The following is a 14,100-nucleotide window of genomic DNA, read 5'->3' on the forward strand; positions in this document are numbered from 1 at the left end:
GACAATCGATAGTTAATGTTATCATCACATTATTTGGTAATTGGCTTAACTTTGAAAAGGCCTTTTGTTATGGTTTGCAGTACAGTACGCAGTATCTTGTATATAGCTGTGCTATTGGTTGCTTCTGATCTACTTGGTCTAGGCTTTTGAGAGAGTCCACCTATCAAATATACAGCCTATATATTAAAAAGATTCAGTCTGTGTTTTAAAAAACTTCGAGACATACAATTAATTTTCCCCCTCTCATATTAATTAACTAGTGATTTATATGAGCCCTAACCCACTAGGGAAAGATAGAAAAGGTTGGGAGCATGGATCAATATGTCAGTGTCCATGTCCAGCAGAGAACAATTACAGAAGCCAGAGTCCATGGCCAGCAGAGAACAATTACAGAAGCCAGACTGTCCACATTCTGCACCCCAAAAAAGAATTTTGGTCCATACTCCCAGATGGAGAGACAATAGGAAAGTTTCCAATAGAGGAGATGGGACACAGAACTCTATTGATGGAAGCTGTATGGAATTATTCTCCTATTACAATTATACCTTTTACAATCTAGTAAATCAATATTAATCACTAAAAAAAACCATAAAAATATATAGTCAATCCATATCTGTGACTTCGGGAGAACTATTATAATTTCCACTGGAGGGCTGTGGGGACCCAGAACTCTGGTGGTAGGTAGGAACAGTGTGGAATTTTACCTCTATTATCTTTTAATTTTGTAAATCACTATTAAATCATTGATAAGCATAAAAAAGCAAATAGATGAGCTAAATAAAACAGCAATATACTTCTAGGCTCTGAAAAACAACTATATGGTAAAAGGAAAGTGTTGGTGAGTGATTGGAGAAGCACACCTTTGATTTTTTTTTGTCTTTGTGGAAGAGAATACTCCTTGCTGTGGTGTAAATGAAACAGGGAAATTGCAGAAGGGAGAGAGGTAAGAACCTTCTGGCCACCTGTCCCAGAGCCTAGTGCCCTGAGGAACTCAGGCCCTGAAGCTTTTCTGCCAGTTGCGTTATTCCACAGGGCAGGGCGGGGTGGATCTGAAACCCTGGTCATACTCCTTTGATTTATCCTTCAAGAATGTGTCTGAAAGGAGAAGATCCTTTTCTCTTGAAAAAAGAAACCCATAAGGGCAAATCAGCATTAGTTTTGCTGCATTGGGACCATGGGGCAGCTAGGAGGCTCCCACCTAGTGGTACTGAGAAGAAGACGACCATCTCACACGGAGATTCGTTCCACACATCATTTAACCCTAATTTGAATGACCTCCAATGTACACCTAAGTGAACAGCACAACTGTAGTGCATGGAACTCCATGAAATTACCTTTGTCTTTTTGGTACTTTTTTTCTTCCCTCAGAAGTGTGTTATATTTCCCTCATTTGTTATTCCAGTTTCTACATTGTGTTTCTAGAAGAATGGATTCACTGTGAGTCCTGACTTTATTGTGCATTTCAGTTCAGGACACTGATGTATTTACATGAGTTGCAGAAAGAGTCCTGACTCCCATACACAACAATCCTGGTATCTTATTTTTACACTGATAAAATCAGAGTTGGTTGAAAGCAAAGCCACACGGCCCCTCTCCTTCTAAAAGAATGAAGGCAGCAGAATCCATCTGCTTCTATAGATCCAGCATTCACTGAATGTGTGCAGTGCTCATGTCTCTACTAGAGACATAAATCGAAGGCAACCACAGCACATGAGAGAGTTGTCTGCAGGAGGAAGTAGCTACTGTGAAAAGAGGAAGTGTTCTGGCTGCTGACACACAGGGCTTGACAGGAATCTCTGAGCAGGAGTTTGCAGGAATTGCATAGTAGTACCCAACCTTTCTTTATTTTTCTTTTTGTCTCCAGGGTTATCTCTGGGGCTTGGTGCCTGCACTACAAATCCACTGCTCCTGGAGGCCATTTCCCCCTCTTTTTTTTTTGTTGTTGTTGTTTTTAACCTGCTGTGCTACTGTCCATCCCTCAGACCCAGCCTTTGTATATCAGAAATAGAGATGAGCAGACATCTGATTTCAAACAGCCCCAACAAAGAAAGGTCCTACGTGCACGTGTGGCCCTCACCATGCAGCTGTGTCTTAACTCCCTCCCAATTTGCAGACCCACAAAACATGTCCTATGTCTGTTCATCCCAGAATCTCCTATTTACAGCAGAAACTTGATCCTGGAACAAACAGCTGCACAGACACCACCATACATCAACTGGAAAACCATCAGCATGAGTGTTCATTAGCAGTGAAAAACAACCTCTCAACATCCAGTATTTAAAATTGGAAATGATCTCTTGTCTCCTAGTCTCATTCCCGCTAATGGGAAAAAATAATAGTAAAATAATAATAAAGTCAAAATATGTTCTATTTTCAATATTCAGAAACTTTAAAATCCAGTCTGCAAAAAGCAGAAGTTGTGAGCACGAGCATGCTTTCCTCTTGCATCTTTTCCTGATTACTATGCCCTGCTGCTATTTGTGAAATTCCAAGCATATGATATTTTGCACAATTTCTTTTTGAGGAGATAGGGCCTTCTACATGCATGATTTCACCAAACTGGGCTCCTTTTTCTTTCTTTTTAAAAATATTTATTTATTGGGAGTCCGTGGTAACGCAGTGGGTTGGGCGCAGGTGGCGCAAAGCACAAGGATTGGCTGAAGGATCCCGGTTCGAGCCCCCGGCTCCCCACCTGCAGGGGAATCGCTTCACAAGCGGTGAAGCAGGTCTGCAGGTGTCTATATTTCTCTCCTCCTCTTTGTCTTCCCCTCCTCTCTCCATTTCTCTCTGTCCTATCCAACAACAACGACATCAATCATAACTACAACAATAAAACAACTAGGGCAAGAAAATGGAATAAATAATAAATAAAAATATTTTTAAAAATACATTTATTAATTAATTAATTTATTTTCCCTTTTGTTGCCCTTGTTTTATTGTTGTAGTTATTACTGTTGTTGTTATTGATGTCATCATTGTTGGACTGGACAGACAGAAATGGAGAGAAGAGGGGAAGACAGAGGAGGAGAGAAAGACAGACACCTGCAGACCTGCTTCACCGTCTGTGAAGCGACTCCCCTGCAAGTGGAGAGCTGAGGGCTCAAACTGGGATCCTTAACGCAGGTCCTTGCACTTGGAGCCACCTGCACTTAACCTGCTGTACCACCACCCAACCCCCTTTTTCTTTCAGATAGAGAAACACCACAGCACCAGGTCTTCCTCTAGTGCTGTAGAATCTCCCAGGCAGTTCCAGGACTCAAACCTGAACTGTGCGCACATAACAAGGCACACGCTTTACCTGGTGAATTATATCCCCAGATCCTTAAACCATTTTTCAAGGTTCATTTTTTATTTATTATACTTGAGAGAGAGTTTCATATGAGATGGGGTGGAGAAACACCAGAGCACCACTTTGGCACATATGCTGCCAGAAGTCAAGCCAGGAATCTTAGGCATGCAGGTCTGGCGCTCTACCAGTTGAGACAACTGCAGTTCTACTTCACTACTCATGAAGCTTCCTTTCTGCAGGTGGGGACCGGGGGCTTGAACCCAGATCTTTGAGCACTGTAATGTATGCACTTAGCCAGGTGGTTGGTAATTGAATGGGGGAAAGGGGTGATTTCTGGACCTTCTTTGAAAGCAACATGTTGTATGATGTGGAATAGCATTTTAGTGTTTATTGTTAAGTTTTATGATTTAATCGTTTTCTAGATATTTGAACTTGGAAGGTAAATGAGACTTCACAAGTGCAGGGTGGTGCCTCCTCATTTTCCTTCTGTTATGCTGTGTCTCCTCCTTTTTCTTGTTCAGCTCATGAGAGGAGCTCAACATGTTTACATGGAAAGTGCACTCATTCCTCTGTGAGCATAGCCCCCTTACACCCCCAAAGCTGTACTGGACAGTGCCTTCCAGGCTACGGGTTTAGGGGACAGGGGTTGAGAGCAGTTGCTTAGCATCATCTTTTTTGGAAATTTATAGAAGACTTTCATATTTCTCCAGGTTTCCTTCCTCTTTCTGTGTCTCTCTATCTGCATGCCTGTCTATATCTCTCCTCTTTTTGAACCACACTCCACATCATGGTATTTTATTTTTATTGGCCTGTTGAAATGCCCATGTTTTAAATTGAGGGCATAGAACATGTCTAGGAAGTAATGAGAATGGCTTTATCTTGTGTGCCCTTTTTGAAGATTAGTCAATAGCTGTGCCCTTTCTCTTTACACTCTGGGTGGACTTAATCTCCTCCACTCTTAAAACGGAATGCATTTGCACTGATGGGCCCACTGTGGGCTTTCAGTCAGCATCTCTGTGGAAGGTGTGCCCTCCAGAAGGCTCCATAGAAGCAGAGGAGCAGAACTGAAGGTGGAAATATGCCCTCAGCTGCAGCTTCTCGGTGGTGCTACTATCTGTTGACACAATTTTTTTTTAACTTTTGTAGATGTCTAGGTCAGTGCTGACCTGTCCCCTGGCCACAGACTCCTTCTTCTGCTGTATCTGTGTTCATCTGCTGCGTACAAATGTTAAAGTTCCTGATCTGAGGATTTGTTGGATTTTGCCTAAAGGGTGCACTGCTTCTCTGAGACTACTACTACTTTTTCAGCTCTTACACGGGAAGCAGGGCAGTGAGTAGGATTTCTTGCTGCTTTATTTCTAGGTTAAATGAGGTTCTGAAGTGGTTTTCATAGAAGAAAAAAAAGTGTTAGAAATGGTTGCTCTTTTTCAAGTCATGTTGGTGTCCTCAGCTGAGAATAAGTTGCACATCTGCCTTTGAGAATTCTAGATGAATCCCACAGATCCTAGAGCCAATTCTCCATGCAGAAGCCCCCACAAGCCACTTAGGGAGATTCAATTCAGATTGAATTGTGGACATGATATAAGCAATAATAACTGGGGTGTATTGAAGATTTGCTACAGGTCCTCAGGCATGGTAAGGGCTAGCCTGTAATGGATGAATTATTTCCCCTGTCAGTTATACTTCTGATGTCCATTTGTGAGGTTTGCTCCTTGCTTTCAAGAATCTATAGATGATCAGAATGGCAAGTGCCATACATTGTCCATGGTGCTGCCTGCAGTGGTGATGAAGGTCGTTAGACTCCTGTGCATACATGTTGAGATGACACTGTGCACACCTATCAAGCTGACACCATATATGCATGCCTAATATGATGACACTGTGTAACCAAGTGAGAAGGGGTCAGTGCACACCTTCTGAGACAGTGTGCACACCTAGTGAAATAGACTCAGTGTACACCCTAGCAAAAAGGACTTAGAGCAAGAATGCAGTTGATGATTTTACTAACTAGAAGTAATCTTAAATGTCTTTTCCTAAGTTTCCTTTTCTTGCACCTTCTATTATTTGCCCATAAAGAGAAACCATTTCAAAGTCCTGGTAGAATCATTGGGACCACTTAGAAACAAGTCATTTTTCAGGAATCAAAGAGATACTTCCAGATGTTGAGTTCAACTATGGGTCACCAACTTCAGTTTGATCACTGTACTCTCCCAGCGTGCATACACACTCTCACTTTCATGCCTTCCCTCCCTCCCTTACTACCTCTCTCCCTCTGGTGCACTGAGCAGAGCAGCCGCTGTGAAGACTTCTGTGTGCACAGGAGCTCCGCGGGCTGGAGCTTTGGGTCCCTAGCGGGCCTTCTGGCACTGGGCTGCGCGGTCCTGCAGGGAACTTTGCGGCGCCCGGGGCTGGGCTGGAGCGCACCGCGGTGGAGGCCTCAGCCTCCTTGGGACATGCGCCCGGGCCCTCCGCGGTCCCCATGTCACCGCTTGAACCGCGGGTCCCTGCGCAACAGTTGTCTGTTTGGAGGGACTCGGGGGGTGGGGTGAGGAGGGCGGGCCAGGGGCCTGGGCTGGGGCCCGCGGTGCGAGGCACCAGAGGCTGAGTGCCCCCCTAGGCATGCAGGGGGCTGGCCTCTCTGGTGGAGCGCGCACTGGCCGCCCCCCAGTGCGCAGGTGCCTCCCTGGGCGCTGAGTGCGCAGGCGCCAGCCGCTGGCACAGAAGGAAACCAGGCTTGAGCGCTGGACCAACAGGAACCCTGACTGACTGACCAAGGGAGCCTCAAGTCTTGGAGGCAACAGGACTACGAAGCCTGCCTTAGGGCCCGCTAGTCATGTGGCCCGGCACCTGCTGAGCCTGGAGCACTCCAGGATGTGCACGCTGAGGAAGGTGCGACTGCGGGGCCGGGTCGGGTCGGCGTGGGGCAGGGGGGTGGCGGGTGGCGGGGTAGGGTCCCCGCGGAGCGCGAGGGTGTGGGCGGGGGACCCTGCGCGAGACTGCATGGGGGCAGGAGCGCTTAGGTCGCTGCTCCTGAGCCAGAGCGAGGTCCCCCGCACCTGTGCGTGGGACCGCGAGTTGGCAGCGTGGCCCCGCGCCCCGGCGGCACTGAGTGCCTGGAGCCAGCGCGCGCGTCCTGCACCGTGGCGGGGTCCCTGGGTCCTGGGCTCTGGGGTGCACGGCGGGCGCCGAGTGGGACGCCACGGAGGTGCGACTGTCCCTCCTTGGCCTTGTAAGCCCAGTAGGCGGGAGACCCATGGAGGGGCTGACTGGCGAGAGGGCTACATGCTGACTGGGACTCGGGTTCTGGCTTAGAAGCGGCAGCCGCCTTGGTGGTGTTGGAGCAGGCGGCACATTGCACCCCCCCCCAACCTCCTTGGTCAATTCCGTGTGGTGACGCTCTCTGGGACCCGCGGGAAAGGAGAGGTGTGGGGTCCCTGTTGCGGGGTGGCCTGGGCTGCAGCGACTGGGGTGGGGGGAAGGCGTGCTCCGGCAGGGGGTGGCCGACGCCCCCCTTTCCAAGTGCAAGAGAGCTTGCAGGGCCTTTTTAGGGGTAGTTGCTAAGCGAGGTGCTACCCAGCGCAGGATTTTGTAACCAAGCCTCCCCTGGCAGAGGCTGTCGCTGCTTGTGCCCCTTCCCTCTCTTGCGGGAGAAATAATGATGTGATGAGCACAGCCCTGCGCGCCATGGCCAGGGTGCAGCGGGTGCGCCCAGGTGGGCTGGCTGGGGTGTGTGTGTAGGGGGGCCGCTGCCCACCGCCTCGCCCCACCCCCACCACCCACCCCCGCGATGCGCCCGGGGTGTTGGGACTAATTAGACTTGGGGAGCCTAAAGGAGAGAAGAGTTGCAAGAGGTGGGGAGGGGGTGGCGAGCTCTGGCGAGGTGGCAAGCAGAGGGGACCTGCCTGCACCACCCCAGGAAACTCTGGGCTAGTCCTGGATGAGGGACTCCATCAGCCTTTCGCTCTCGGTGAAGGTCTTGGGATTCAGAATCCATGATTTATCAGTGGTGGCAATATTGTATGGGTTAACAATATGGCCATTGCCAGCAGAACCTTCTTCAGTGTTGATCGATTCTGCCTGGGCTGCTTTAGGGAGATTGAAGTGCTGTAGCCTCTCCATCACCTTTGGCTGGAGTGTGCTGGGGAGGCCACCTCACCTGCCACTGAACTGGGGGTGGAAGGGGTTGCCAACGGGGGGATGTCTCTGTTCTCACCCAGTCATCAGTTTGGGGGCCGGGAGGCCTGTGCTTCTGATTGACACTCAGGGACTTTAGTCTCCTAAGACTTGAAGACTCTTCTCAGCATAATCAGAGAGTGTCCCTGTGGCACATTCAGAGATTCCAAAGCCCAGTTAGCAACAGACCCCCTTTTAGCTCCACTTTCACCCCTGGGAGTGACACATTTAGATTTGAGGTTGAGTTGCATTACAGCACAATTTTCAGTTTACCTGCTTTATTTCCCTGGTGAAAGAAAGGTAATAGGTAACCAAGGCAAAAAAAAAAAAGGTAAAATGATAAAAACATGCTAATTTTTGGCAGGTCAAGTTGTTACTCTAGTTTTTCAAAAAATACCATTAATCAGAATTTTCCAGTAGCCAAATTGTCTTGTGCAGGCAACTGTGACTCAGAGATTTTGGCTCTAATAGTAATTGTAGAGTGTGCACCATTTCCTTTAGATGGGGTGACATTTTCATTGCCTGCAAGAGAACAAATGAGAATTATTTTGTACCCCACATCTGGCATTATGGCTAGTGGGATTCAGGGTGTATGGTGTACGTGGGTACATTTGGACTGAGAGGTAGGGCCTTGCAGGCCTGCAGGGACAGGAACAGGAACTACACGCACCAAAGACACTATCTTCTCCACCAACATTTTGAGTCAATTTATCCTCTGTCAATAGTTCAGCAGACCTGAGGGTTCTTCTCAGTAAAAGTTGTTCAAGGGAACTGGACTTTATACATGCAAATCACTCAGTTCCCTTTATTAACTCTTTCCTCCATGTTTCTCTGTTCTTGGTTAAGAGTTCATATAAGCCACAGATGTCATCGATGTCACTTGTCATGTCAAACTTGTGTATTGCACTTGAGACTAAGTGGTAACTTGAGTGAGCAAAATGAGTACTATGTCCAGTAACCAAGCAGATGAAATAAAGGTTCTCAGTTCAGCATTCTAAGTCATTGTTTCAAACTCTTAATCATTTATTCCTCCTTCTTCGAAAGAACTTTGCACTTATAGTATAATTATCCTAAGTGGTACTGTTTGAGACAAAAATAAACATGTATTCTACTTTCCAGTATTTCTGAATGTTATAGGTTACTTGTGGTGGAAATGAAATTTAACATGTAAAACCCTTCTATAGAATTCGGATTACTTTGGTATTTCTCCCCTTTGACATATATAACCTATAGCTCTCTGTAGTTAGGTTTTTAAAAATGGTATAAGTTACAAAATAAATAATAGCAATTAATAATAATACTCAATAGAAAAAGTCCTTTGGGGGGCCGGCAGTAGTGCTTCAGGTTAAGCATACATAGTACGAAGTGCAAGGACCTGTGAAAGTATCCCAGTTCAAGCCCCAGCTCCCTACCTACAGGGGAGTTGCTTCACAGGTAGTGAACCAGGTCTGCAGTCATCTCTTTCTCTTCCCCTATCTTCCCTTCCTCTCTCAATTTCACTCTGTCCTGGGACCAGATGGTGGCACACCTGGTTGAGTGCACATGTTACAATGTGCAAGGACCCAGGTTCGAGCCAGGTCCCCACCTGCAGGGGGAAAGCTTCACAAGTGTTGAAGCAGGGCTGCAGGTATCTCTCTGTCTCTCTCCCTCTCTATCACCCTCTTCCCTCTTGATTTATGGCTGTCTCTATCCAATAAATAAATCAATAAAGATAAAAAAGGGAGTTGGGTGGTAGCGCAAGTGTTAAGCACATGTGGCGCAAAGTGCAAGGACTGGCATAAGAATGCCGGTTCGAGCCCCTGGCTCCCCACCTGGAGAGGAGTCATTTCACAAGTGGTGAAGCAGGTCTGCAGATGTCTCTTTTTCTCTTCCCCCTCTCTGTCTTCCCCTTCTCTCTCCATTTTTGTCTGTCCTATCTAACAATGATGACATCAATAACAACAATAATAAAAATCAAGAAGGGGGACAAAAAGGAAAAATAAATATTAAAAAAAGAAAAAAATTCACTCTGTCCTATCCTATAAAAAAAAGTGCTTTGCAGAATTTAAATACATTGTATTTCATGTACCTAGAACCTGACCATTTTGAAACTAAAGGATTATAATGGGGCTTTTTTTTAATTGTTAGAGGATCTGTTATTGCTCTTAACAGAGTATCTTTCATGAAATGCACATAGGGTGAAGAGATGCCTTGATGCTTTTGTTATTTAAAACAACATATTGAGGTGACGAGTAGGAGATAGCTCACTTAGTAGAGCACACAATTTGCCATGCTAAGGATTCATAGGAGCACCATGCAGAGGGCAAACTCCATGAGTGGTAAAGTAGTGCTGTGGTGTTTCTCCACCCTCTCTCCCCCCTCTCTATTTCTGTCTCTCTCTCTCTCTCTCTCTCTCTCTCTCTACCCGTTTCTATATTCCATCTTCTGTATGAAAAAAAAAGAGAAATAGTCTACTTGGAGTGGTTGATTGTTGCAGACACTGGTGGCAAAAAAGTAAGTATATAATATTGATTTAAGAAAACATGGAAGTCATAGTTTCTCAGTTGCCCAAGTTATTGAATAATAGGCACTTTGACTACAGATTTTAAAGGAGTGTTAATTAAGTATATTATATTGACACACAGAATAGATATGCCCTGGTCTTTCACTGGACACAATAAAAATAACTATGCCTTTGTGTCCTGGGCAGAAGGGAGTCCTGTGTCAGCACTGCCAGTACATTGGTTATGAAGAGTTGTGTTCTGGAAGTCAGTCGTAAGGACAAGATGAGTCAGTGGGCAGCACATATACCTTACCATGAGTTTGAGTCTGGGCACCACATGGGAGTCCCATGGATAGCACTGTGGTAGCTCCCCTGATGAGGCAGAATGATGATGTGATACTCCTCTTCTCTCCTGTCCCGCATATAGTGAAGAAAGAAAAAGGGCCAAAGAGGTCTCTCAGTAGTGTTATCTGCCACGCATGAAGCCATAAATTGATGTTACATATGTACAAGGCTCAGAGCTCATTTCTGGTACTACATTAAAACAAATAAATAAACAGGAAGATAGCAAGCAGAGTGTTCTCGTGCAGTTAAATCACTTGTAAGGACTGACAAAGTTGCTCACTTGGATAATGCAGAGCTTTGCCACCTGTGTGTCCCAAGTTTGAGCCTGGGCCCCCATAGCATTGAAGAAAGCCTCAGTGCTCTGGTCTCTCTCACTCTACTTCTGCCCATTAAAAAGAAAAGTTATTCTTCATCCACCATAGTTTTACTTAATGCTGTTTTTATCAAACAGTCCATTCCCAGAAGACTGGCATTTTCTTTGTCTGGGCTCCAGAGTGTATAAGATGGTGTGTGTGTGTGTGTGTGTGTGTGTGTGTGTGTGTGTGTGTGTGTGTGTGTGTGTGGTGTCAGGGCTCTCCTTTGAAACGCCAAGTCTCAGCGCTGTCCTGTGGTGTGCCAGACACAGATAGGAGCACTTACCCTGCCTTATAGCCTGAACAGTAGTGACAAGGAATGGACTGAGCTGTCCATGGCAGCTGGAGTTCAGTAACCACTGCTCTGCTTTTTCAGCCATTACTTTCTGCCCCTATGCTGTGGAGATGCTTCTCAGTCAGCAGCTCCTGGTCGTCACATTCAGTCCCTTGGAGTGACAGTCCTCTTGGGCTGATCTGTCATTTCTCAGAGAGAATATTATAGGGCTCACTCTTGAGAAAATGTGCGTCTCCTGAATTATTCCCAGTCATTTTTCCATGATGGATGCCTCCAGCTTTTATTCTTAAACTCTCTTTCCTGCTAGAAGAAGTTGTCCTGCACTCTTGCCCTTGTGATTGGACCTCCATAGACATTTGCATGTAAATTTCCTTGGACTATTATATTTGCCTTTCTGAGAGTCTTGCTATTTTCAAAATGGGTTCTGCTTTGTCTAATGAGAACCATTCCTGTTTGAGAATTTTGGTATCCAGGGATAAGATAACATGACATTTATTTATTTATTTTTGAGCTGAGACAGAAACATGCCTTTTGAGCAGAGGGAATTCTTGGGAGGAAGGCTGAAAGGAAGTGGGGCCTAGAATTGTTGCTTGGTGCCAACAGCTTAGGTGGTGACTGTCTGTACACAGAGCAACATGGCCACTTTAATGTAAATTCAGGCAATAATCTGGTTGTCTGTCCATGGCAACCACAGTAAAGTATGAGTTTTTCTAAAATAATAATAATAATTACATGAAAACTACTGAAGAGCAAGATTTTCAGTCTTCAGCTGATATTCTCATCTGGTGTAGTCATAGAATAACACAAAAGAAAACTTTTAATGAGTCATTGCTAAAAAGGAACATTTGCAACAAGACTTTCCTTAAAATCATAGAAAATATTTTAACAGTAACTTTGTAAGTTTAGGTAGGCATTACCTTTAAAATGATGTACTATACTCTGCACAAAAGAAAAAAGTACTGAACTAATCCACCAGAACCTGTAAGTATATATGTTAAGCCAGCCAAGATGTCATTATCCCCTTGTCCATCATGAAAAGTTGTCCTGCTCTCCTGCATGAGGATGAATTGGAGCCCCCCTGGGGTGACAGTTCAAGTGGTATCACTGAGTTCTGATCCTAATACTCAAAAGGGGACAGAATCTATGCTGATTTGATAGGATTGTCACAAGGATGAAGTGAAACTGTGGCTGTACAGCATACAGCATTTAGAGAAGCTCCAGAGGTGACTCAGCAGGTAGAACACAGAGCCTGTGTGTGTGAGAGTCCCAAGTTCAATCCCTGGTATGTACATGCTAGAGTTGTTACTGATTCTCTCTTTCTCCTAAATAAGTACATACATACACAATGAAATTTCCCCCCTTTTTATTTGATAGGACAGAGAGAAATTGAGAGGAGGGTGAGGAGACAGCCAAAGAGAAAGAGGAAACACTTGCAGTACTGTGTCACTGCACATGAAGCATTCCTCCTGCAGATGGGGACTTGGGACTTGAACACCAGTGCCAGTACAACATGTGTGCTCAACTGGGTGCACCACTGCCCAGTCTCCATATTTCAAAAATAAAGCATTTAGCATAGTGCTCACTGTCATGCTCAATGAAGCTGGTTCATTGGAACCCAGTTGCAGCCATCTTGCATAGGTTGTGACCAGGCCATCTTCATATTACCATCCACCCAGAAAATAATGATTTACAGGACAGTTCTTACATGGGTTACTTGTTCATCCTTCCATGATAGGTATATACACACCATTCCCACCATCAATTTTGCTCCACCACTGTGCATTGGGTCCCTGATAGCCACTCAACTCCCTTCCGTGGGCTTTCTGCAATGGAGAACATCTAGTCTGGTTTTCACCCAGTGTTTTTTCTTTCTTTCTTTTTAAATTTTTTTTATTTATTCCCTTTTGTTGCTCTTTTTTATTGTTGTAGTTCCTACTGTTGTTGTTGTATAGGGCAGAGAGAAATGGAGAAAGGAGGGGAAGACAGAGAGGTGGAAGAGAAAGACAGACACCTGCAGACCTGCTTCACTGCCTGTGAAGCGACTCCCCTGCAGGTGGGTAGCTGGGGGCTCAAACAGGGATCCTTACACCAGTCTTTGCGCTTTGTGCTACATGCACTTAACCCACTGTGCTACCGCCCAACTCCCTGTGTTTCATCTTTAAGTTCCACTTATAAGTGAGATCATATAGTGTTCATTCTTCTCCTTTTGATTGATCTCACTTAACATGATTTCTTCAAGTTCCATTCAAGATGGGGCAAAAGAGATTGTAACATCATTTTTAATAACTGAATAGTATTCCATTATGAATATAGACCACAATTACCTTTCTCTTCTATTCCCTTCTTCTTCCTCCTCCTCCTTCTCTTCTCTTCTCTTCTCTTCTCCCCTCCCCTCCCCTCCTCTCTACCCCCCCCTCTCTGAACAGGGGCTTAAATCCAGGTCTTTAACATGGTAATATGTGTGTTTAATTGGATGCACCACTGCCTACCCCTAGACGCTAAATTTCTTTTTTTTTAATATTTATTTAACTTATTTATTCCCTTTTGTTGCCCTTGTTGTTTTATTGTTGTAGTTATTATTGTTGTTGTCGTTGTTGGATAGGACAGAGAGAAATGGAGAGAGGAGGGGAAGACAGAGAGGAGGAGAGAAAGATAGATACCTGCAGACCTGCTTCAACGCCTGTGAAGCGACTCCCCTGCAGGTGGGGAGCCGGGGTTCGAACCGGGATCCTTATGCCGGTCCTTGTGCTTTGCGCCACCTGCCCTTAACCCGCTGCGCTACAGCCCAACTCCCCGACGCTAAATTTCTTAACCACCTGTCTGTTGTTGGACATTTAGCATGGTCTGTTGTTGAGCTATTTTCCCAGAGAATTATGGCTGCTGTTCTGAATGTGAAACCATGTGGGTGAAGTCTTAAGCTTTTGTCTCCAAATCCAAGCTACTTTTCTGTCCCCCCTGCCCTACGCTTGGGAAGCAGGGTGAGTGTCCCAATGAGAACTTAGATGTGGTATCAGTACCACTTTCTGATCCACAGGGTGGGCCAAGTAACACTCTTCACCTTCTATGGAATAGCATCTCACCATCAAAATCTCCCCATCCCCCCAGACCCCCTGCCCCTGCCACCTTTCTTCTGGAGAGACAGCTCTTAAAAAACAGTGCCTGG

The sequence above is a fragment of the Erinaceus europaeus genome (genome assembly GCF_950295315.1).
Source record: "Erinaceus europaeus chromosome 6 unlocalized genomic scaffold, mEriEur2.1 SUPER_6_unloc_10, whole genome shotgun sequence".
Lineage (NCBI taxonomy): Eukaryota > Metazoa > Chordata > Mammalia > Eulipotyphla > Erinaceidae > Erinaceus > Erinaceus europaeus.